The sequence below is a fragment of the Pteropus medius genome, unplaced genomic scaffold (genome assembly GCF_902729225.1).
Source record: "Pteropus medius unplaced genomic scaffold, Ma_sr-lr_union100, whole genome shotgun sequence".
NCBI lineage: Eukaryota > Metazoa > Chordata > Mammalia > Chiroptera > Pteropodidae > Pteropus > Pteropus medius.
This window is the reverse complement of record NW_024350319.1, coordinates 6,851,928-6,877,177: the sequence shown is the minus strand read 5'-3', so window position 1 is coordinate 6,877,177 and position 25,250 is coordinate 6,851,928. Positions and strand designations below refer to the sequence as shown.

The window sequence follows — 25,250 nt, the reverse complement described above, 5'->3', positions numbered from 1 at the left end:
ACAGTAACTTATTTTGAGGTATTAAAATTCTTGCATTTCTGGGAGAAACTTTACTTGGTCATCATGTTTTATCCACATGTCATTGGATTCAATTCTTTTAGAATATTTTGATCTATATTTATGAAGGATATTGAACTGTAGTTGTCTATTCTTGTAATGGTTTTGTCTAATCCTAATTTCATGGTAATGTTTACTTCATACCATGAATTAAAAGTGCTTCTTCCTCTTCTAATTTCTAAAATAAATAGAATTGGTATTATTTTTCAAATGACTGATAGAAATCACCAGTGAATACCTCTGAGTATAGAGTTTTCTTAGTGGGAAGGTCTTGAATTACAAATTGGGCTTATTTAAAAGAGAGAGCTAGTTTACACATTCTTCTTGAGTGATTTTGATAGTCTCTGTCAGTCAAGAAATTGATCAATTTTACCTAAATTGTCAAAATAAAATTGTTAGCAACATTCATTTTTTTCTTTTTACTATCCATAGAATCTGTAGTAATGTCACCATTCTTACTCTTGACACTGAGAATTTGTGTTTTCTCTCTCTCTCCTCTCTCTCTCTCTCTCTCTCTTCTCTCTCTTCTTTCTTTCTTTATGTCCTGATTAACTTGGGTCAAAGCTTGTCAATTTTATTGAGTTCCTCAAAGAATAAATTTTGATTTCATTATTTTTCTAATTTTTATTTGTTTCATATTTGTGGATTTTTGCTCTGACTTTTATTGTTTACTTTTATTGCTTATTTGGGGCTTCATTTACTCTCATTCTCTTAGTTTCTAAAGAAAAAAATATAACATCATTGCTTTGAGATACTTCTTATTTTCTAATATTGATATTTATTGCTATAAAATTTCCCCTATGTATTGCTCTACCTGCCTGTCACAGATTCCATGTTGTATTTTCATTTTCATTCAGTTCGAAATAATTTTAATGTCTTTTTAGATTTTTTGAAAATTTTGATCCATGTATTATTTAACAATGTATTGTTTAATTTCCAAGTATTAGGGACATTTGAAAGACATTTAAATCCATTGTGTTCAGATAATATATTTTGTATGATTCAGATCCTTTCACATTTATTGAGAGGGTTTATAGACCTGAATATGTTCTACTTTGAAAAATACTTTACATGTTCTTGAAAAGAATGAGTTTTCTGATGTTGGCAAAAATGTTCTATAATGTTAATTAGGTCCCATTTGTGGAAACTGGTACTTAAATTTTTATATATTTCTTGATTTTTGGTCTAATTGTTTTATAAATTTTTAAGAGAGGAACATGGAAATTTACAACTCTATTTTTGTATATGCCAATTTCTCTCTGTAATTCTAGCAGTTTTTGCTTCATCCATTTTGAAGCTCCATTATTAGGTACATTCATGTGTAGAATTGTTATTTTTTTTTTTTAGCATTATGAAATGAGCTTTTTATTCATTGTATTAGTTTAGCACTGTTTCTGTGTCTAGTTAGTTCTGGCTGCTGTAACAGAATATCATAGACTGGGTGACTTATAAACAACAGAGATTTTTTCTCACAGTTCTGGGGGCTAGAAAGTCCATAATCGAGGTGCTGGTAGATTCTGTGAGGACATGTTTCCTGGTTCATAGATGGTGGTCTTCGCACTGTGTCTTTACATGGCAGAAAAGGTAAAGGAACTCTCTGGGTTTCGTTTATAAGGGCATTAATCCCATTTGTAAGCAAACCACATTTATATGCCATTCTTCTATAGTCATATCTCCTTTGACTATAGTCAGTAAAGTTTCTGTTTTAAGAACCTATGTGACTAGATTGAGCACACCTATATAATCCAAAATAATCTCCCCATTTAAGGTAATATTTTCCTAATGCTATGAGATAAGTTTATGAATATATTTAAGAGAGGAGGGGCATTATTCTGCCTATCACACTTTGGCAATATGTATTGCTCTGAAATCCATTTTGCCTAATATTTATATAGGCATCTCAGCTTCCTTTAACTTATTATAAACACAGCATTTTTTCATCTTAACATTTTTAATTTATTTGTGTATTCATATTTATAGTTTCTTTCGGGAGGTAGCATGTAGTTGGTTCTTGTTTTTGTATGCAATTTGACAATAACTGCCCCTCAATTGGGCTATTTAGAATATTTAAATTTAATATGATTTTTTTATGTGGCTAGGTTTAAGTCTACTACTATTTTCCCCTTCTGTTCTTTGTCAACTTTTTTAATTGAGTATTTTTAATTCTATTTCATATTTTTCCTTATTAACTTTATTTTTGTTTTAGTGGTTCTTTCATGATTTACAGCATACATCTTTAATTTATCACAGTCTATCTTTAAATGCTTTAGATAAAGTATAATAATACTTAAAATAGTATGCTTTTTATTTCCTTATCTCAGTCTTCTACATGTTTTAAACCTCATGCTACATTGTTGTCATCTTCTTAAACTGTTATTGTCTTATAAAAAGAGTTATATAATAAGAAAAACTTGTATGTTTACATATGTAATTGTCATTTCTGTTACTCTTTATTCTTTTGTGTAGATTCACATTTTTATCTGGCATCATTTTTCTTTATTTAAAGAATTTTATTTAACATTTTTTGTACTATTGGTCTGTCTGTTGGTGATTGTGGGTTCCAGTTCTGGCTGTGATCCAGGCTCGCAGCTAGGAATAGGTCCCCGGAGTTAGAATGTTATATTAATGTAGTAGGGCGCCTGCGCCTAGCTCATGTAAGCATGATTCAGCTTACTGTATCACTCATGTGTGGCAGAAAGCCACTATTATTCTCTGATGTATGTGAAGCTCCTGTGGTCCCCTAGCATAGAAGTGTGTTCCCCATAATAACAGAAGTATGCTCCCTTCAATAAAGTAGCTGCCTGCCATTTCATTCTCATGACTCCTGGTATGTTTTTTCAACTGGGCGTGTCATCACCAAAGTCTTCCCTTCTCCATCAGCTTGGTGCTGACAGTGATGAATTCTCTTAGGTTCTCCATATAAAAAAAAGGCTTTATTTCATCTTCAGTTTCGTAAGACCTTTTCTTCAGTTTAAATTCTAGGTTGATAATTTTTATCCTCCAGTAGTTTAAAGTTGTTACTCCAGCACTTTCTTGATCACCTTGTTTCCAATGAAAAATGTGCTGGTATGTTGACCCGGATCCTTTTCCTTTTCTTTGTATTGTGTCCTTTCATCCCTGGATGTTTTTAAGAATTTTTTCTTTATCCTTGGTTTTTGAATAACTTCATTATGACATGTCTTAGTGCAGTTGTGTGTGTGTGTGTGTGTGTGTGTGCGCACGTGTTCATGCTTGGGATTTATTGTATTTGCAGGTCGATAGTTATCAAATTTAGAAAAGTATATTTACCACTTTTTTAGTTTTTAAATTTTTTTCTGTATTTCTTTTTATATTGTTTCTATTGCTATGTCTTCAAGTTTACTAATCTTTTTTTCTGCAATGTCTAATATACTATTAATCTCATCCATTGTATTTTTTATCTCGTACTTTGCAGTTTTCATCTCTAGAAATATTTTTTTTTGTCTTTTTTACACATTTAATCTTTATACTTAATTTTTGAATAAATAAATAAAGGTATACTAACTCTTTTAACAACTTTGCTATTTCTAACACCAACGTCAGTTCTGGGTCAATTTCAGATGATTGATTTTAAACTTCATTTGAGTTCTATTTTTTGCTTTTTTGCATGCCTGGGGATTCTGATTGGATAAGAGGTATTGTGAATTTTACCTTTTTCTGTGCTGGATAATTTTGTATTTCTATGAATATTCTTGAGTTTTGTTCTGGGATGTAGTTAAGTTACTTAGAACAGTTTATACTTTTCAAATATTGCTTTTAAGCTTTGTTAGACAGGAGCAGAGTAGTGTTAAGACTTTATTACTATTCTCATATACTGTGAAAAGATTTTCTGAGTTATCTATCCAATGCTTCATGAATTACAAGTTTATTCAGTCACTGGTGGGAATAGCCATTATTCCAGATCTTATGTGAACACTGAGCACTATTGCTCTAAATCCTTTGGATGATTCTTTCCCTATGTCATTTCCTGGCATGTATGCAGTCATCAGTACTCTGTTGAATACCCAAGGAGGACCCTCTGCAGATCAGTGAGTTTCGTTCTCTGTGTGTTCTCTTCTGTTCCACACTCTGTTGTGCAAACACTAGTTATCTTGGTCTCCCCAGACTTCTCAAATCTGGGAGTGCTCTGGGTTCTGTGAGCATTTCCTGCCCCTGCTTTGTGGCCCAGAACTCTCTTAAGGCTGGGCAATTGTAGAGCAAATGCAATGCTTCTCCTCTCTCAAAGATTGCAATAATTCATTTCCTTATGTCCAGTGTCTTAACAACTGCTATTTCATATTATGACATATGTTATTTCATATATGAAATTGTGGCTTTTCAAGTAGAATTGTAAGTAATCTTAAGCCAGTTATTTTATCTTGTCCAGAAATAGAAGTCACATTGATTTGTTTTTGCTTTTAGTGAATATTCTCATTGACTCACTTTTATTATCTCTTAACATTAGGGAAGTGTGGAGTGGAATTGAGAAATTTAAAGGAGAGTTCTGTTTACACTTTTTGAAAAATCTATTGCATATTAAATACAAAAATGATTAAAATATATATTATTAGTTTAAAACAGCTACATAAGAAGAATGTTGCTTTGCCTAAGGCATACCCAAGTAGAGGTAGTTGTCTTTTCTTTTTTTTTTTTTTTTTTTTTTTTTGAGGTAAGCCTCATCATTTAGGGTTGGTGGGTTGATCTAGTACATTTCATTGTTACTTTCAGAAAATCATTCCCTCTTCTTATTTAAAAAACTTCTTGAAACTTTAAGGTTTATACCTAAGAGTTTCTTTCTTTCCTATACTTTGCTATTGTCTGTGAAACTCACTGCCCTCTTTCACTGATAAGCATTTTTACACCTTATTTCATGTCATCATTTCTATGTACATATATATGGACAAATCATGCAACAATCTATTCTATAGATACCAAACCTCCTTACCTATAATGGCCTTTCCATCCCTCTATCTCAGGACCTTGGTTATGCCCTTGATCTTATCAGTATTAGAAACTGCTATGTCTCTAAAATTTTAAAACCATTTCCAATTCCATTTGTTAACCCGAACTTTTTTTTTTCTTTTTTACTTAAATATATCAGTAAATCAGCAGTCTCATTCTGTTACCATTAGCATTATTCTGAAAGAGAAAGAAAGGGGAAAAAAGGCAAATGCTTCTTTAAAAAAGAAAAAAAAAGGGACCTCCTCTCCCCCCAAAAAACTGATCAGAAGAAAAATTTAAGAGTTGAGAAATAAAAACTAAGATCCCCAAGCTTAACAGTGCTCAAAGAAAAGCAAAAGAGCTGATACGAAGTAGAAAGGATGCAGCAGATAGGACCAGATAGCTAAGGCCAATCTTGGTTTTAAGGGGTGGGAGAGGGGAGAATAAACTTGGAGAAACAATTTCTCATCCCCAAGGTAATGAAACATCCCCATTCTTGCCCCATAGAGAAAGCTGCACACATAAAGAATTTCATTTCTAAAAGACTTAGGAGAGTCATTCTAGTTCTTCCATGTGTAAGGATGCAGTGGGTGCTTTTAGAAACTAGTGACAGCTTAAAAAAGAACAGGGGAAATGTATGAGTGTTTCAGGGCCATCAGAACTAAGGCTGCCCCTGGAAAATACTTAAGTGGAAGAATCTAAGCTGGTTCCCTCAGAATCTCAGTTTCATGGGTTTCTCAGCTGCTCTGGGACAAAAGGAAGTCTGCAAGCCAAAAGGGCAGAAAGATTCTAATCCAAATCCTTTCCTACTTACTTCTCCCCATTTCCCCCAAAGTCCTAGGCAAAAACAAGGAGTTTAGAGTTTTCTCTTGCCCTAATGGCTTCTCAAAGACATCTTAAAATACCTGATGAGAAATATCAAGAGAGGCTAGAGATTTAGAAAGGACCAATGTCCTCTGGTGATATGAGACAGTTGTGCGGGAACTTCAGTGCCAATTGTTCTCTGGTCACAGGAACAGGTATTATGATACAAAGTGGTCACAATTAGCTTCTATGATAGCCCATAGTGGTATATGGATCAAACCACTGGTTGCATGGGGAATTGATATGGGGATAAGCATGGAGAGACTAAAGTAGAGATACTAACAAAGAAGAATTAAGGTCTGATGGGAGGTAGGGGACAGAACAGACTGTATAGCGAGAATAAAGATCATATCTATTTACAAGGAAGTAGAAAAGACATGGTAAGGGGTGGATCAAATTAAATACGAACCCTGGGAAAGGAGGGAAATCTGCTCCCTCTTGCTTGATACCCTTTCACCCCCTACCACGTCCTGTGCTATCTTGAGACTGCTCTTCAGTTGCTTCATCTAATTCTCCAGGAAAGAGAAACCTACACCAAGAGCTAGGTTGGCAAGAATATAGGTTAAGAATCAGAACTGGAGGAAGCTAGCAGTGGAGATTGAGCTTGAGTAGCTGCCATCTCTATACAGTCCCTCCCAAAATCCCATATATACCTCAGATTCCATTTAATTAAAAGGTAAGAGGGCAGGTAAATCAATCAAAACCCCCATAAAACCAGTAATCCAACTGAAGTACCATCAATTAAAGTGCAAACTGCAGAAATTGACCCTATCTAAAGGCCAGAGAGAAAAGAGTGCATATGTATAAATCAAAGGATGGGTATCAGAAACTAGTCCCTCCTCCAATTAGATAACAGCAGAGCTAAAGATGCAGGCAACCAGTAAAGACTCTTTGGAGGACTCTGGGTTGACCTAAATATATTTTGTTTTTACCTTATTAACTTCCCTAAGATTACATTTTTCTCTTTTTCCAGTTAATATTTCACAATTTATTAAAGTAATCGATCTCTTACAATATTTTAATTTCTTCTGACTGACTCTCTTCTTGGAAAACTTTGAAGAAACACCTTTTCTAGATGAACTCACTACTTAGTTTTTCCACACCTACCCTTTTGAAGCTGAACATTAAAAAGGAAATATGAGAGAAAAATAGAGGTTAATATAAATTTATGATTTCTAACACAAAGGATCTGCATATTGCCCAGTAATCCTCCACATCCCTCTAGTAATCACTTCTTGAGTGCTCCATATATACTATTTAAAATTTTCTTACTCTTCAAACTATCCACAGCTCATTAGTTCCTCTACTTTTCAATACTTCACAGTTTATTTCATGCTATTTGTAGGAATTCTGTAAGCAACTATTTGTTTATTTATTTGCTGTTGTGAAAATGTTCTCTACATACACTGTCTTCAAATTTTCATACCCCATTTCACTTCAGATACACTCCAACATGGCTTCAATCCTTTACTTCACTAAAAAGCTTCTTTAAGATTATCAACCACCAATGTTTTCAATTAAGGCATCAAGTCTTCATTTTCCTAAACACCTCAGGGATAGTCAACTCTATTATCAAATCTCTCTTTGAGCTACTATCACATACTCCTGGATTTATACTCCCAATCCTCTGGCTTCTCCTTCTGAGATCCTTTTCTTTTTTCCTTTCCTATATCAGACACAAAAACATTGGATTTCCTTATGGCTCTCCTTTATATCTCCACCATCTTTCCATAGATAATCTTAATCTAGCCCATGACTTTAAAAAACATACTACTCATGAATTCTTTTTGTCCAGTCATTGGTAATAACGAACACCCATTGAAATTTCAATTTAAAAGCATCAGTCCTCTTTGATTCTTTGAATCCTCACTGTCTCTACCTTTCAAATAGAACATTAATAGAACATTATTCTACATTAAAACCACTCTCTAATCAGATCACTGTTTTACAATGTGGTGGTGTAGTATTATAATTAAGAGCATGAACTGTGCTATTAGGCTTTCCGATGCATAGTCTGTCCTATCACTAGCAGAGTGATCTGCAGGAAATAATAAACTCTCTAAGCTGAATCTCATAATTTTGCTAGTTATAATAACTCATACATAAAATGTCTAGTATGTGCAGAACTTACACTCCTCATAAAAATTAATTAAAAGTAAAACATAGACCTAAATGTAAAACACAAAACTATTAAACTCTAGAAAATTCATAGGAGAAAGTCTAAAGACTTTGGATTAAAAAACCACCTATTAGATAAAATATCAAAGATAGAATCCATGAAAGAAATAATTGATAAACTGGACTTCATTAAAATTAAAAACTTCTACTATCTGAAAGACACTGTCAAGAGTATGAAAAGACAAGCCACAGAATGCAAGAAAATATTTGCAAAAGATACATCTGGAAAAGAACTGGCATCCAAAATATATACACCGCTCTTAAAACTCGGCAACAAGGAAACCAACCTGATTAAAAAATTAGCCAAAAACTTAACAGACAAAAAAAGGTATACAGATGTCAAATAAGCATATAAAAATATATTCCACATAACATGCCATCATGGAAATGCACATTAGAACAAAACGAGATACCACTGAAAGGCCAAAATCCAGAACACTGATAATACCAAATGCAAGCAAGGATATGGAGTAAAAGGAATTCTCATTCATTGATGGTAGCAATACAAGATGATTCAGCTACTTTGGAAGGCATCTTGGCAGTTTCTTACACAACTAAGTATATTCTTAACATAAGATAAAATCCAGCAGTTTTTCTTCTTGATATTTACTCAAAATTAGTTGAAAACTCACAAAAACTTTTATACAGAAGTTTATAGTAGTTTTACTCATACCTTTCAAATCTTGGAAAGAACCAAAATGTCTTTCAATAGGTGAATAGATAAATAAATGTGGTACATCTCAAAAATGGAATATTAGTATTTAAAAACAAACAAATGAACAAACAAACAAGCAAGCAAAAAAACCATGAGCTATCAAGCCATGAAAAGACATAGAGGAAATTTAAATTGTATTACTAAGTGAAAGAAGCCAATCTGAAAACTAAATACTGTATGATTTCAATTATATGACATTCTGGAAAAGGTAAAATTATAGTGACAATGAAAAGATCAGTAGTTGCTAGGGATAGGAGGCCAGAGAGGTAAATAGGCAGAGTACAGAGGATTTTTAATGAGAATACTTAATATCATACCCTAATGTTGGATATGTGTACATTTGTTCAAATTCATAGAATGTACAAAACCAAGACTGAATTTTAAGGTAAACTATGGACTTTGGGTGATTATGTGTTAATGTAGATTCATCCTTAGTAAAAAAATATACCATTTCCGTGAGCAATGTTGATAATGGGGGAGGCTATGAATATGTGGGGGCAGGGTGCATAAGGATATTATTAGTACCTTCCTCTCAATTTTGTTGTAAATCTAATGCTGCTCAAGAAAATAAAGTATTAAAAAAGTAAATTTCAGGGAGAAAATATCTAGGAACGTATCACACTTGGTAAATTCTCAGTAAAAGTTAGCTGTCATAATTGTTGTTATCATTGTCATTGTTTGTATTACCACTCCAGGTCGAATACTACCACCCAATTCATGTCAGTAGGCCTCATTCTCTACACCATTACTTAATTGGCTTCTTTCCTCTTGCTTATCCCCCTTTTCTATGCATATCTAGTCAGCAGCTGAAGTGATCTTTTAAAAATGTAAATTGGAATCACATTAGTCTCCTAATTGAAAATCCTCTATGCTATTCCTTTGCACTTAGGTTGATTTTGAAAATACTTATGTTCTGTGATGCCAAGTATAATCTGGCCCCTGTTCATCTTTCCAGCTTTAATGATTGGTACTCTTCATGTTTCATTCACACTTCTTAGCCAAAGAGGTTTTCTTTTTTTGTATCATGCCATGCTCTTTCTCCACACTGTCTTTCTTTCTCCCTGCCCTCGCCATCCCCCCTGACCCATGACATTTCATCTCTTTGGAATACCCATCCAATCACTCTTTACTTTGGTTGTTTTCTTTCCAATTTCAGGTTACAGCTTAAAGAGCACTTACTCAGAGAGGCCTTTTGTGACCACTCAATCTAAAATATCTCCTCCATTCTTTACTCTCACAAAGATTTCTTTCTGTTCTTTCCTGTTGTGTATTGTGCTTTCTAATTAAATTCTTAACTATGTGTCAACTTGCATATTACCTATTCCCCACATGACTCCATGAAAGCAGGGTCCATGATTATTTTGTTAATCGTGGTATACCGAGAGACTTGTATTGAGCATAGCAAATAGTCCAATCCTAATAAAATATTTGTTGAATGAATAAATGAAAAACACTCAAATAATTAACTGAAAGAATATAAATTTTGATTAAACATTAGTGAGGAAAATTAGGGGCTGCATCATTTGAAAGCTTTTATGAAATATTAATATTAGTTAACATTTATTGAATATCTACTATCTGCCAAGCAAAGTACTTAGGTTAATACATATACCTCATAACACACCTGTAAATATAAATTAGATCTAATCTTCTGATAAAAAAAAAAAATGAGGCTCATTCAGATTAAGCAACATGCCAAATCACCCAACTTATAAATAATAGAGTCTCTAGATCTATGCAATTCCAGTATCCTTCTATAACACCACAGTATGGCTATTAATGTATATTAGACATTATGTATTCAAAATCGCTAGTTTCCCTGATGAGAAACTGAGTTACAGAGAGACAAAATGCCTTACCAAATGCCATACAAATAACGAATGAGAGACAAGGCCTCTGGACTTCTGGTTCAAAGTGTGTTTATCTCTCTCATGTTGAAATACAATTATCAGTTAAAACAATAGTCTATCATTTAAAAAAATCTTAATAACTTATCTTGTAAAAGCAAGAAATCTACAAATAAATTACACCATTATTAAAAAAATAGATTTTTTTTTCCTTAGAGGGATTATGCCTCTTCAGTGCTTTAGGTTTTTAAAAGGTATTATATTAGCCTGTGTAATTTAACACTTTTGCAGTAAAATAATTAATAATAATAATAATAATAATAAATAATATCCAAGCATATTACAAGAAATACATGTTCAGCCTAATGATTATTCTTTGAATCCTTCAAATTTTCTTCCAATTCCTTTATCATGTAGAAAATGTAATATTGTTAAATAGATATTTTTAGATATTCAGATTTTGCCTCATTTGTAAACATGAAAGCTATTCATGTTTAAGCAGGATGATGAGAAGTAAGACTAAATAATTACTGAAGGATATCCAACAAGTTTTTACATGATATCAATATTATATCTTTCTCCTTAGCATATTTACATTGTTCTGAAGAGGTTATTACTGTTATATCCATTATAACTGGCATGTTATATGTTTTAACAAATGAATTTTGAAAAAAAAATTTAGGAAATCCAACAAGAAAACAATGTTAATAATAACATTAGATTGAATATGTAACACTTATTAAGGGATTAATACATAACAAGCACTGTGCTCTGATCATCTTTTTCATGTTCCATCTCATTTAATCTTCACAGTAACTTAACACTAAAAAGAAAATACTTTTATCATCCCATTTCATTCATAAGAAAATTGCACTTTGGAGACTTTAACAGCTTCCTAGTTGGTAATGAAAGAACTATCATTCTGACCTATATCTTCCTGGATCCCAAGCCCATAAATCTATCTAACATAATAACATTAAAATAATGTCTTTGGAAAGGGCAATATGTCTTAAAACTGTTGGAATATCTCCTTCAGAAGTTCCCCAGGGTGTCTTCAAGGGTTGAGAATCATTATTGTACATGAATAGCTTCTTAAGCACTTGCAAATAGGAACTAAGTTATACCGGTTTCTTTCATATCAAATAAACACCATGTTGTAGATACTGGATAAAAAAAATTATCTCAGATTGATTGCACTACATGCATGATTACTGAAGTGGGTTGGAAGGAAGAAGAGTTTCAAATAAAAAGAAAGTCATGGAGGGAAGAGAAAGAAGGGCATATTTTGTTAAAATCAAAGCCACTTGCTGTGATTAAAGATTACACTGTGAAGGGTTGGTTTGTCAACCTGATAAACCTTGAAAAAGTCTGATCATTTCTTCTCAGGAATCCCTATTATTCAATTTCCCCATCTTTAAAGAAATTCTTACCTCGAAATAATAAATTTTATATTATAGGACTGATGCGTGAATTAGGTGTATCAAATGTACTATTAGCTAAGCAGAAACTTAATACATAATGGTTAAATGGCTGGAAGGAAGAAAGGGTGGATGAGAGGATATAGTAAAACATAAACTTCACGGGTAGGCATGAGGAAAGTGTGAGGAGACAAGGGAAATTCTAACATATTAGGAATTTCAAACTTGTTCTCAATGTAATTATTTAAAAAAATGAGATTCTCACCACATGAACATATTGATAATGAAAAACAAATGCATGATCACTTTTATGTTTTAGATAAATCACCATTTTGTCCCTGGTTTGCCAGATTTAAGACAGATTGAGTGATTCAGGGAGACAGTAGAATCAGGAAAACAATATATACAAACTGTTTCAGTAATCCAAATACAAAGTTATGAGCTCAAAAAAAAAACAACCCAAAGCTTTAAGAATGGAAAGGAAAAAAGGATTATAGTTGATATTTAAGTGGAAAAAATGATGTTACAGTGAACATTAAATGTGGGTATAAAAAGTAGTATCAGACAAATTCAGGTTTCTGTACTGCGCATTGTTTATCTAGATAATAGGGCTGGGGAGAAGAGAAATGAGATGTTTTGTCCATGTTAAGACTATAAAACAGATAAAAAACAGATGGCAAGACAGGAAGCTGTTTATAGTAAGAGTGTCAAACACTTATTTTGAAAAGAAACATTCATGATCAAAGAGCAAAATATCTAATTTCTAAGTAACGTTCCTTAATACATGATAAATGTAAAGACAAGTTCCACCAATAATATAATTCCAAATGGAATAAGAAATAAAATCACAATGATTGTGTTCATATTAAACTTGTTTACCTAAATCCTATATTATTTTCCTAGAAGCTAAGAAAGTTGGGCATTAAAAACAAAAATTTATTAACATGATTAAATGTGTATGTCTTTGCTTTGCCCTTATGATATAGGAAATACCTATAATCCTCAAACTACACCATGACACAGGCAACTTACTACTAAATGTACAAGGTCAATCCCTCCATTTGTTCCATGAAGTATTCATGAATTTTAACTTCTATTCATAACGAAATTTGTCCAAGAACAATAGGATCACACTTAATTCCAAAAATTAAAATGACGAATTCTGGCACACATCATCATACTATGTTTATACTGTAGAAAAGTAACCTCAATATCCAAGGTCATAGAGACTCTGACATGTTGAAGGATTTGAGAATTTATGTTTTTTCAAACTAAATAAGTAACTGATAAATTTATTTAAAAGTTGAGGAAATGGTTGTACATTTTTCATTAGTCTATTAGTTAAAACTCTGTTGTAAATAATAGAAAAATCAAATCCAAATCAGTTTAAAGAAAAAGAATCTTCAGAAGTTTACATATCTCAACAGTACAAGGTTAGATGTGGCTTTGTGAGTGACTAAATTCAGAACTGTCTTGGTTTCTTCTACTGAGCTTCAATAACAAGATACTATTTTCATCTATTAATTTGGCAGTTTTTAAGAGATATTGCTAATTGATGAAGGTGGAACAACAAGGACCTCATATATAGCTTGAAAAAATGAAAATCACTATAAAATTTCTGTTGAGCAGTTGTCAGTGTAAATCAAAATCCTCAATATTGTATAATGGTTAAAAATTGGAAACAATCTAAATTTCAAATAATGGTTAGGTATATTATGATATATTCCAGTGATGTTTAATACTATGAAATCATACCAAATGTTTTAAAAATTGTATCAATATATTAGGAAATGTTTATGATGATATTTATATATATATATATATATACATAATATTATATAAATGGTTATTAGGAAATGTTTATGATGATATGCATATATATACACATACACACACACACACACACACACACACACACACACACATACTCACATAATATTGTATAAATGGTTATTCACAATCTGCCCTCACAACCTATTCAGGTTCAATCCTGATCCTGTCCACATATGTACCTATAACTATGGTTCCAGGGCCTCTATAAAATCCAACATGTTTTATTTACGGCCATGCTGCCCTGAACAAGCCCGATTCCTTCTGACTTTGAAAGCTAAGCAGCGTTGGGCCTGGTTAATACTTGGATGGGAGACCACCTAGGAAGACCAGGTGCTGTAGGCGTAAAAAAAATTTTTTTAAAAAAGGGATTGTAAGCTGACAACGTCCTTGCGATCTGTGAGATCAACAAAGGGTTGCCTCGTGTGGAAAATTATACACACATTTATGACTCTAGGTATTGGTTTATGCCATTCTGGACTCTAGAATGTCTTTTTTCACTTCCCAGTTGCCAAAGCATCACTAGAATATTTTCTACTCTGTTAAACTTTCCTCATATTCTCCACCCCAGGTAACCTTAGTCTATTTTCTGTAATTTCACAGGACTGCAGGTGCTGTAATCTTCACCCTGTGTCCCCCATGCATAGAAGAGCAAAAAGCCAATAAATACTTGTTAAGTGAATGAATAAATGAGTATCTATTGATCATTGAAGTCACAAAATGCTTTGAGAGTTCAAAGAAATAATATTCCTTGTTTCTTCTAAGAATTTAATTAAACTACCAATAGAATACAATTTGTCTTAGGTACATCACCACTTGTTTCTTTCACCTTGGCTTCTCCCAGCTCTTTGTATCTCTTCTTTGTTTCCCACACCTCCATCCCCAGAGGCATCTCAAAATATACTCATATTCTTCTTTGCCTTTATTTTCCTCTAAGAGAATTATATAATCTTATTCTATCTATGACTCCATATCATTATGGTTTATAAATTCCATTTTAGCTCTAGATACATATTTAAGTTTTACTTGACAAGTACATATCAGTTCAGTACCTAAAACTCACTATTCCCACAGCTGAACTCATCATCATTATTCTTTTTTGTGAGAGACATCATTTTCTTTAGCAATAAAGGTTATCAACCTCAGAAATCTTTTTTCCTAGCTCTCTTTCATTTCATACTGGTAATTTTCATTTTCATCAATGTTATCACTTTATTTTCATTTTCTGTCCATTCTTGTAAATTCCTTTCTAGTGCCCAATTCAAGTCTTTATTTCTCTAATGTACACTATTAAAATATAACTTACTTGCTCTTGTTTATCAAATCTTTTTAAAAAACATACTTATCTATATAAATTATTTTACAGATATGTAGTGGAATTTTATGCTAATTACTAAAGAACATGAGTTTTGAGTCAGACAACCCTAATTTTGGTCTTTTTTTCTACCACTCTGAGTGATCTTTGGATATAACTAAGCTTTAATATTATTATTTTTAAAATTTATTTATTTCAGTTAGTTTCAAGTATACAGTACATTGGTTAGACATCTATATAGTTCATAAAACAATCCCCCTCAATTGCACCCTCCCTCCCCTGACCCTCCACCTAACCAATGTATTAAGGCTAACTGCATTTCCTATGTCATGCTCCCTATCCCCCTGACTATCCATCAGTTACTAATTTGTACTTCTTTAACTCTTCACCTCATTCTCTCAGCTCCCCAGCCCCACCTCCCCTCTGTCTGTCACCAAATTGTCCACTATATTCCTTTGATTCTGCATATAAGTGAAATCATGTAGTGTTTATCTTCCTCTGTCTGACTTAAATGCCTTCTAGGTCCATCAAAGCAATATCTTTTTCTATCTCTTTCCTTTTAGTCTATGTGTGTCTTTAAATCTGAAGTGAGTCTCTTGTAGGCAACAAGTAGGGGTTTTGTTTTCCTATCCACTCATCCATTCTATCTTCAGTTGGAGCACTTAATTCTTTTCCATTTGAGGTACTATTGATGAGAATGTAGCTGTTATCATTCTTTATTCCTGTTTTTGATACATGTTTTTCCTTCTTAAAGAAGTTTCTCCAACATTTCCTGTAATACTGGTTTGGTGGTGATAAAGCCCTTTAGCTTATTTTTATCTGAGAAGCTCTTTATCTGTCCTTCAACTCTAAAGAATAGCTTTGCTAGATAAAATATTCTTGTTTATAGATCCTGGGTCTTCATCCTGTTGAATATTTTTGCCAAGCCATTCTGTTCTGCATAGTTTCTTTTGGGAAATCAGCTGCCAGACTTATGGATGTTCCCTTATAGGTAACAACCTGCTTTTCTCTTGTTGCTTTTAATATTCTTTCTTTGTATTTAACCTTTAGCATTTTGCTTATGATGTGTCTTAGTGTGGGCCTCTTTGGATCTCTGGGTTTTGGGATTTTCCAAGCTTCCTGGGGTTTTATGTTCATTTTCTTCACCAGGTGAGAGAAGTTTTCCATCTTATTTCTTCAAACAGCTGTTCAACATCTTGTTTTCTTTCAGGTATGCCAATCAGACGGATATTTTGACCTTTAATAGTGTCCCATATGCTCTTAGAATTATTTTTATAATCTTGGCATCTTTTTTCATGCCATTCTGATTGAGTGTCCTTGGCTTTCCCGTCCTCTAGATAGGGCATTTGATCCTTTTCTTTATTTACTTTGTTTATTCCTTTGTTTATTCCCTTTAATATATTTCTCATCTTAGATAATGTGTTCTTCATTTCAGACTGGTTCCCTTTTATAATTTCTATTTCCATTTTTATGTTTTTTATCTCTTTGTCAAAGTTCTCACTGAATTTATCTACATGTCCCAAAAGTTCATTGAGCATCTTTATAACCAGTGTTTTGAACTCTGCATCTGTTAGATTACTTGACTCCATTATATCTGGATCTCTGTTCTGTTCTCTCATATGGTTTCTGCTTCTTTGTCTTCCCATTTTTGGCTGCCTTTCCATATCTGTTTCTATGTACTAAGTGAAAGTCCTAAGTCTCTCGGTCTTATTAGTGTGGATTTGTGAAGTTGGTGTCCAGTGGCACAGTCCTGAGAGGAGTTCAGCTGCAGGCCAAATTTAGCCCAAGCTTCTGCTCCTCTGGAGCCACCTGTTAAGATTCAGCAAGCAATCCACAGATGCTGTACTTATAGTTGTCTCAAAAGGGCTACACCAGAAACTGAGGCCAGCTGCCTCCAGTGTGAGCCTAGGAGCTGCTCGGCTGACTTGCTGAGGATGTACCTGCATTTGGCTTGGGTGGGGATGCAAGTTGGGAGAGGTGGGGTTTCAGGGAATCCTCTGGGCGGAGTGACCTCTATTATCCAGTTTGATGATATTACGGCTGTAGCAGTGCTATGTCTGTGCACTGGGAGAAGGGAGGGCTAAAAATGGATACTGCCAGCACCTCTGTACAGAGCGAGTCTCACCTGGGCCCTCTCTCTAACAATGTCTCCCTGTAAGTCCCTGGTGCCTCTTGTGGGCCTCCGAATTGGCACTGGTGTTCAGAGAGAGCAGGTCCGTTACTGCAAAACCTGTTCACAGATGCGGCCCCTTTAAGAGGTGTCTGCTGCTGCCATTGCAGCGGCCTCCATCTCACTCAGCCGCTTGAGACCAGGCAGCCTCGTGTCCTTGTCCCATCCTACCTTTGCCATTGCAGGGTGCTTTCTTGGATTTCTCTCTAGTTGTATGGTTTGTTCATCAAGATCCCAGGTGATTTTTCCTTACTGCTACTCCTTGTTTCCGTCACAATTTTGGTTTGGTCACCAGCGGGATGAACAGAGCCTCTATCATCTACGCCATTTATTTTCCTCCTCCAGTTTAATATTATTAACACTTAAATATAGACAATAAACCTTATCTGTCCATTTGTAGACAGGATTTAAGTGTACAACATCTGAGATGTAAGGACTCAGTATATTGCATCAAATATATAAAGGTAGTAACATATTAATTGTAAAACTAATAAGTACTAAAACATTGAAGGGAGAAACACCCCTATGTCCCTCCTATGTTCAGGATCCATTTTGAAATTACAAAATCTTTAGTAGAACTGAAATATCACATTTCTTATTATTATGCTGATATTATAAAGCTTGTATCTGTGGTCATGTGGGCCTCCTAATTTTGAATCCCAAAATTAAATAGACTCACACACCTGGTCACAAGTCATGATGAGTGGGAAAGACTTCCCATATGAGCCTAGCACATTTCCTGTAAAAGTCATGACACAAAAGAAGAGAAGGGAGTATGTGTTCCCATCAGCATCTCCCTTGTAGGAGAGCAGAGAAATAGACAGAATTGAGCTACACTTGCCTAGTCTCATGTTGTATATTCACTAGTCAGATGATGTACATACTCTTCTACTTGATATAAGTGAGTGAATTGGTGGAGGGGAAGGTAGAAAAAAATATGTGAAGGAAAATATTTGAGGCGAGGAAGACCAGTCCTCCATAGAGCTCTTAGTACACGCTGGGTCTAACAGATGCCCAATAAATGGTAACTACTTTTATTACTTTATTGATCTTCCAAAAAGAAACTTTATTTTCTTACCAAAAAACTTCAGTTAGACCTAAGAACATTAGAGGGGAAAAAAAGCCAAAATCAAAACAAAACAAAACTTTCTTTGTATGTTACTCAAGGCTTTCTACATTCTGACCCCCAATTTTTTTCCAGCTTTGTCTCTTATCACACTCTCAAACATACTTTATCATTCCAAAGTAGCTTGCTTAAATCCATACCATTGGCCTTTTTTTATATTATTTCATTAGCCTAAAATGTTCTTTACTTTTTAGACCTTAAGTTAAATGCTAATTCTTTTATTTTGTCCACATTATGAAGCTATACAATTGTTTAGCACTTACTCCATTCTTTAGGGTATTAATTATTCAGTAAATCTTCCCTACTTATAAATTTATATTGCTTAAGGATTGAGTCTAAATTCTACATATACTTCTGTTCTCACCCCATCAACCAGATCTCATCACTGCATGTAACATGTAGAAAGTGCTTAGTATATCTTTGATGAAACAAGTTACTATTCATGAATTAATTCACCTATAATTTTATCTCCAAACCACTCATGTGTTAAAAATTATGAAATATCACTGGTCTTAATGCTTGCTGCACCATACATTGATAATTCATCTGGGTCTTACAAAAAGGAAAGATTGAAAATTATTTTGCTCTCCAGCAAATGGTCTTAGAGTTTTAAAATCAGTTATGTTTGCTGTGTTATGACAATTCCCATGACTTTGGCCTATAAAAGGAGTGTTGAGACAAATGCCATTTGGAAAGTCAAAAGGTATATTTTTATGAATTTGTATTTCCTTATTTAGAAGGATACTGTAGAAATTTTATTAGCTCGATTCCCTCAAGCCTCAATGAGTTAGTAAAATCTAAATTTCTTATTCCCTCTATGGGGTAATATCGTCAGAGAGTTACAGTTACTATAAATGAAAGTCTAGGTTATGTACTTTATTTAGAAGTTATTCTTAAAAGTAATAGAAACCATCTGGCTATCCACTCCCTCATTCACTTATTGCACCCAGATTTATCAGATTGTAGACTCAAAATTGCCTACATTTTATGAGTAATTAGGGTTAGAGGTGGGAGGAGATGCAAGGAAAACACGTACTGACATACCATTTTGATCAGACACTGTTTCTTTAATCTTCACAGCATTCTTAAAAGAGAGATAGTATGGAAACTCCCACAGAAACATTCCCTGTGATAATGCAAATATACCCAATTGGCTACCAACTTTGATTCTTCAAAAAAAAAGGAAAGATTAATGTTTTCTTCTTTTGGAAAGGAAAGATAGGTTTAGAATTCATAATTTCATAATCACTTAGAGAGCTTTCTTAATGTATCATCAATTGCATTGGTGTAATTTTCACTATCTTTATTCTGTGACTTATACTGCAGTACAAATCAAATAAAAATTTATTTGTCATTAATCTGGCAGTAATATAACCCTGCATTTTACTTGGTAGAATTTTTGGACTTCACTTATTGCATTGTAGCAAGGTTTCATTGAATTACCCTGTTTGGGGTCATATCTACGGAAGTGAAATTGTCCTCTAACCCCAAATTGGGTTCACATGTTGAAGATGCTACACACCATGCACACCAAGAAAATATGAAAAGGTTTATTACTCACAAAATAAACCTTTCTGGTATGACAGGGTAGGTCCCAAGCAGGTCTGAAATGGCTTGAGAATCAAGAAAAGGAGACTTGTTTGGGGTTTTTATGGTGGTTAGGGTTTGGGGAATGGGGTAGTGGATCCTTCTTGGCTTATATGTCCTGCCTATACTAAAAGCAGAGCAAGTAGTCTTTCTTTCCAGCTTGCTCAGAAGTGAGACAGAAGGTGAAGAGGGAGAAATGGCACTTTAAAGTTGTCAGTAGTTAAGCACCAAAAATGCGGACTATAACATAGTCCCATTGTACACATTAGGAAATTTTACATAAAACTCAGAGAGATAAGTAGCTCAAGATCACAAAACTTGTCAGATCCAGAACTCATATTAAAGGGCAATTTCAATGGACCTATTTCCCACCATACCAACACTGCCTTCCTCAAAAGGAGTGACAATTAAAAACGAATGAGTTGCTCGTATGTTTTTATTTGAAAATGTCCCCTAAGACTTTCTATGATTGAAATGTATCTAAAGAGTAATTGCACTTAAAGTATCTGCACTCCTTGATATAGACACAATGTGTCAGATCAGGACCTATTTTTGGAAATCAGTCCTCTAAATAAATAGTAGAAGATTTTGAGATGTGTTTGTAAAATTGTAGTACTCTCTAGTTCCTTTACCTACCCAAATAAATGACATACTTTCTACCAGCAATGCTGCAAGTTATAAAGTGGGAGTAAACATCTTTGTTAGATCAATATTACTTCAGAAACAACAGAAGTCAGGATTGAGTCAGCCTGGGATCCAATGCCTATTATTAGTTTATTTGTCTAGTTTTTGACTCCTATTGTTTAGATTCTTGTCTGCTTCTTACCTGTATTATAGTGTTCATCTTTTACCTTATCTGAAGCCTGATATTACTGTTTTTCTTTTATTTACTATGTGCTGTGAAGTTGATACTGGAGCACTGAATGCTTCTGGGTCTCTGATTTGTCACCCACACCCTATCACAATTTATGTCATGATATATCTGCTTTCACCTTACACCCTACTAGGGGCATTGGAGACACCATTATAGAGAACTTCTTGCTTGAAATAGTGTACATTTCAACAAAAAGACAAAAATCTTGACTCTGGATGCTGTTTTCTCTTCTTCAGCATTGTTCTGCCTATGTCTCAAGAAGCTTTCTCATCTGAATAAAAAAGTCCAGAATTAATTTGTTTTAATTTTTATTTTTAAGGTTTACCAGCATTCATCTTTGAGTAACTACGATCTTTCATGAAAGTCTGCTGAGCCGATTTCCCCTATGTCATGGAGACAGACTTACTGCTTCTTGGGGTTTTCAGAGATCTGAAAGGTTGAGCCACTTAGAATAGTTTTAAGAATCAGGGAAATAGTTTTAAGAATCGGGGAAATGTCTCTGATTTATTGTCAATTTACCCTGCAGTGTCTGACAAAACATAAACTCTATTCTTGTTTTCTCCATTAAATTATAGAAAGTAAATTTAGTATCCTCAATTTTAGAAATCTTCTCACTTGATAGAAACACTAAATGTATTTTCAGTCTGTATCAATGATGGGCTGATTGAATTCTCCAATTCACTTTCTTCCCCAGGTCTTCCCCAATGGTCAAATGGAGCCTGCTATATTCATGGTGTCTAGAAGCCCAAACGGAACTCGTACCTTCCAATCTAAACTACATAATGCAAGAAAGACAACCAAATGAATTCTGTTTCTGTACAAAGTTGATGGAGTTCTTGGAAGGTCAGTCTATATCTCTATTAGGAGGTAAGTGCCAAGAGTTCACCTGCATCAGAGAGAGCAGGTTGCTATTTTAGTGATTTTCTAAAAGGCAGTTGGATAACTGGTGCTCAAAGGAAGTTTATTTTAATCCTTGAAAATTTACCAAAAATTAATGTTGTTTTTTTGCAACCTTAGAGTCCCTAAGGAGTCAACATTATTCCTTGAAGAGACAGTGCTTTCTTCCAACCTCTATGACTAAAAATGCAACACTAGGGTTTGTGTTTACATGTACACATTAATCTGAGATAGCTCTATGGCAATCAATGTAGAAAGCAGAGCCTGCTTGCCCAATTGATGGATTTCTGTTATAATCTACCAGCAGGATCTTTCTTTCAGCATTACTGGTTTTGAAAGCCACGTCCCTGTGGATAAGACAGTGCTACAAATTGTGAAGAACACAAAATGTATAGTCAGATATCTCTAGATTCTAATTCTGATTCTGACAGTGATATTAGACATGTTATTTTGCATCACTAAATATTAGTTTCATCATCTATAAAAGAAGGAATAAAAATTTCGACCTCATAGAGATAGTATAAATAGTTGAGTGAATAAATAACACTTAACTTATAGTGTCACCAATAACTTATCCTACTATTAATAAAAGTCAAATTTTTGAATCCATAGTCCTTTATTGGAAGAATATATTCTGTTTTAATAAGTTCTTCCCCTGGAAAGAAGTTAATTGAACACATCTATGTATTTTGTTAAAGAGTTAAATATTAATGACACTGTTTTTTACTTGACATTCAATATTACTTAGCAATAATTTTAACATCCCTAGTTGATTCATTTATCTTTAAATCTTTTATAATATCAGAAAGTCTTAATCTCTATAGGTAGTTCAGTCTTTTAATTGTAAGTATGGTCATTTTCTTTTCATTGTATGTGTTCTTTATTTTTCTTCTAGTTCAATATGTCTCTGCATCTTTACTTCTCTTTTCCTCCTCTCTATTGATATTTCTAAGGAATAAATCTTCACTCAGAGGAATTTCTTAGATCTCATCTCTTGCATTTAGGATAAGGCACTATGACTTCCTCTTTCTACTACATCTTCCTTCTTTTCCTTTTCAGCAATTTCTTGTTTTTAGTTTACTAAAAAGTTTGCACAACTCTTCTTTATTCTAAAACATCCTACTGCTCCTCTGATCCTCCCTCAATCTAATGTCCCATTACCTTTTTCTCTTATCTTATTTAAACCATCTGCTGCCAGAAATCCTCTATGAAGAAAAAAAGGTTGGGCATAAAAATCTTTCTACATGATATTAATCAAATTTTTTAAATTTGAATCTCAGTTTCCTCTTCTAACTACAGGAAAAATAAGTATTTCTTTTTTAAGTTTAAATACTCGGAAAACATATGTAAAGAAATATATATGTTTATATTTAAATGTATATTTAAATATTAATTAAAAAACAAGAAAAATAAGCCTAATAAAATTATAAGGGTAATTATATTCTGCTTTCTATGCATTACTTCTTTTTCTTCTTTGGCCGACAATTTTATACCTAAAAGTTGTTTGGAATGTGAATGTGGTTAAAAAATTTGAGGAATTCAAATTGAATGAACCTTATTCCTTAGAATACAGTAGTCATTAAATCAATGTAAAGGAATATATGAAACCTGAAGTATTTCATATTGTGCCTTATTTTTATGATAAACAGAGTGGGTGAGAATCAGCTCGAATATCATGCATTCTTTTTTATGCAACTTTGTATTTTCAACTGTCATTCACTTATAAGTGTTTAAAAGGTAGATTTTTCTTAAATTGTGGATCCTGTCTTTTATCTTTAATTTTAATTTGGACCTCAGCATAACTAGGCTTATTATTATTCATAAGTGCCTTACAATGTGATCTTTATCATCATTATCAACATGTTATATTCATAACATAAAATGAAGGCTATTTTAATATTCAGTGTCACCTTTCTAAGAAGCAAAGTTATGCCTTCCAGAGTCATAAAATAAAATCAACAGCTGATCCTGTAGGAGATGAACATCATAATGTGACTATTACATAAACCCTCCAAATTTCATTCTGATAATGTATACTTATGTCTGATTTTTCTAGCTATTGAACGATAATTATAATCTGATATCTATGTAGGCAAACTGATATATGTCTTTTTTATTAAAATAAGGAAAGGTACAATTAGCTCAAGTTATTTAAAACCCATTTATCATCTTAGTCATTAGGGTGGTTCTGAAAACATCTATTAAATACCTCAAGGACCAGGAAATTCATTACACATTGGTACCAATTCAGAACACAATATGCTAAACACTTGCTTTCTTAGGCTCAAAAATAAATGATTATGAAGTACCATGTTAACATGTAGAATCTGTTAAGCTAGGCTCACATGAATACTAATCAAACAAGGTAAGTAAGTAAAAATTTGGTAACAGACCACCTAGGAAAACCAGGTGCTGTAGGCATAAAAAAAATCATAAAAAAAAACAAGGATTTGTAAGCTGACAAGGTCCTTGCAATCTGTGAGGTCAACCTAGGGTTGCCTCACCTAAAAAAATTTGGTAACAAAAATATTAATATTTTTCATTGAAATGATATTGGCCACCGAAATTATAGTTTATATACGTAAGTCAAACTGTTTTAAATAATTTTGTATGTAATCTTAGGAGAATATCAAGCTGGAAATGGTAATATCTTAGATTACACACACACACTAAACTTACATAGTTGACATGTATACATGGTTTTCCTATATCTTTAATTACAAATATGTGTGAAGAATATCTCTCATGCTCTTCTAGGGAAACAAATTAGATGTATTTTTTTATTAGAACTCTTGCTACTAAAGTATTATTGAAGGAACACTAAAATCATTTTTTGTTTAAAATAAATAAATTGCCTTTTTGAGTCCTTTTATTTTTTGACAGTCTGCACAAATAGAATCGAAAGGGTAATCATAAGTATTTTGGTATCAAAAATAATACGTAGCTAAGCTATTCAATTATAAATTAAAAATCACTTATTTTGTTTTAATCTTTATAATGAAAATTGTTTTCTCATAAAAGGATCAAAGTGTGCTTACTACTTCCTTGGATTTTTAAAGAGGTAATGAGCAGTAAACTCAGCAATTACTTACACATATTACTAAATGTCATTCATTGAAGAGGGAGCAAACTGTGAAAAAGGAAAGATAACATCTATTAAGGGAAGAGACTTTGGTCCGATTTCATACCCCATGAGTTCTCATTCTTCAATGTAATGCTTACATAATTTTATGCACAACATTACAAATAAAGGTAGAACATTCTTGACGTCTGTTTGACTCTGGTTTAATTGAAATGCCTCTTCCATATTGTGTGTGCTAATTCAACCAGAAAACTTGATGTGCTTTTAAATGATACAAAGCTAGATAGTATATCACAATTTGTAAAAGATACATCATGATGTTAAGAAAAATCTGTGTTGCTTTTACCAATCC

At 33.3% G+C, this 25,250-nt stretch overlaps 1 pseudogene; it reads left to right on the top strand.

The window, feature by feature from the left end:
• Positions 1-14,073: 14,073 nt before the first annotated feature.
• LOC120583526 (uncharacterized) lies at positions 14,074-14,192 on the top strand (annotated as a pseudogene).
• The last annotated feature ends 11,058 nt before the right edge of the window (positions 14,193-25,250 follow it).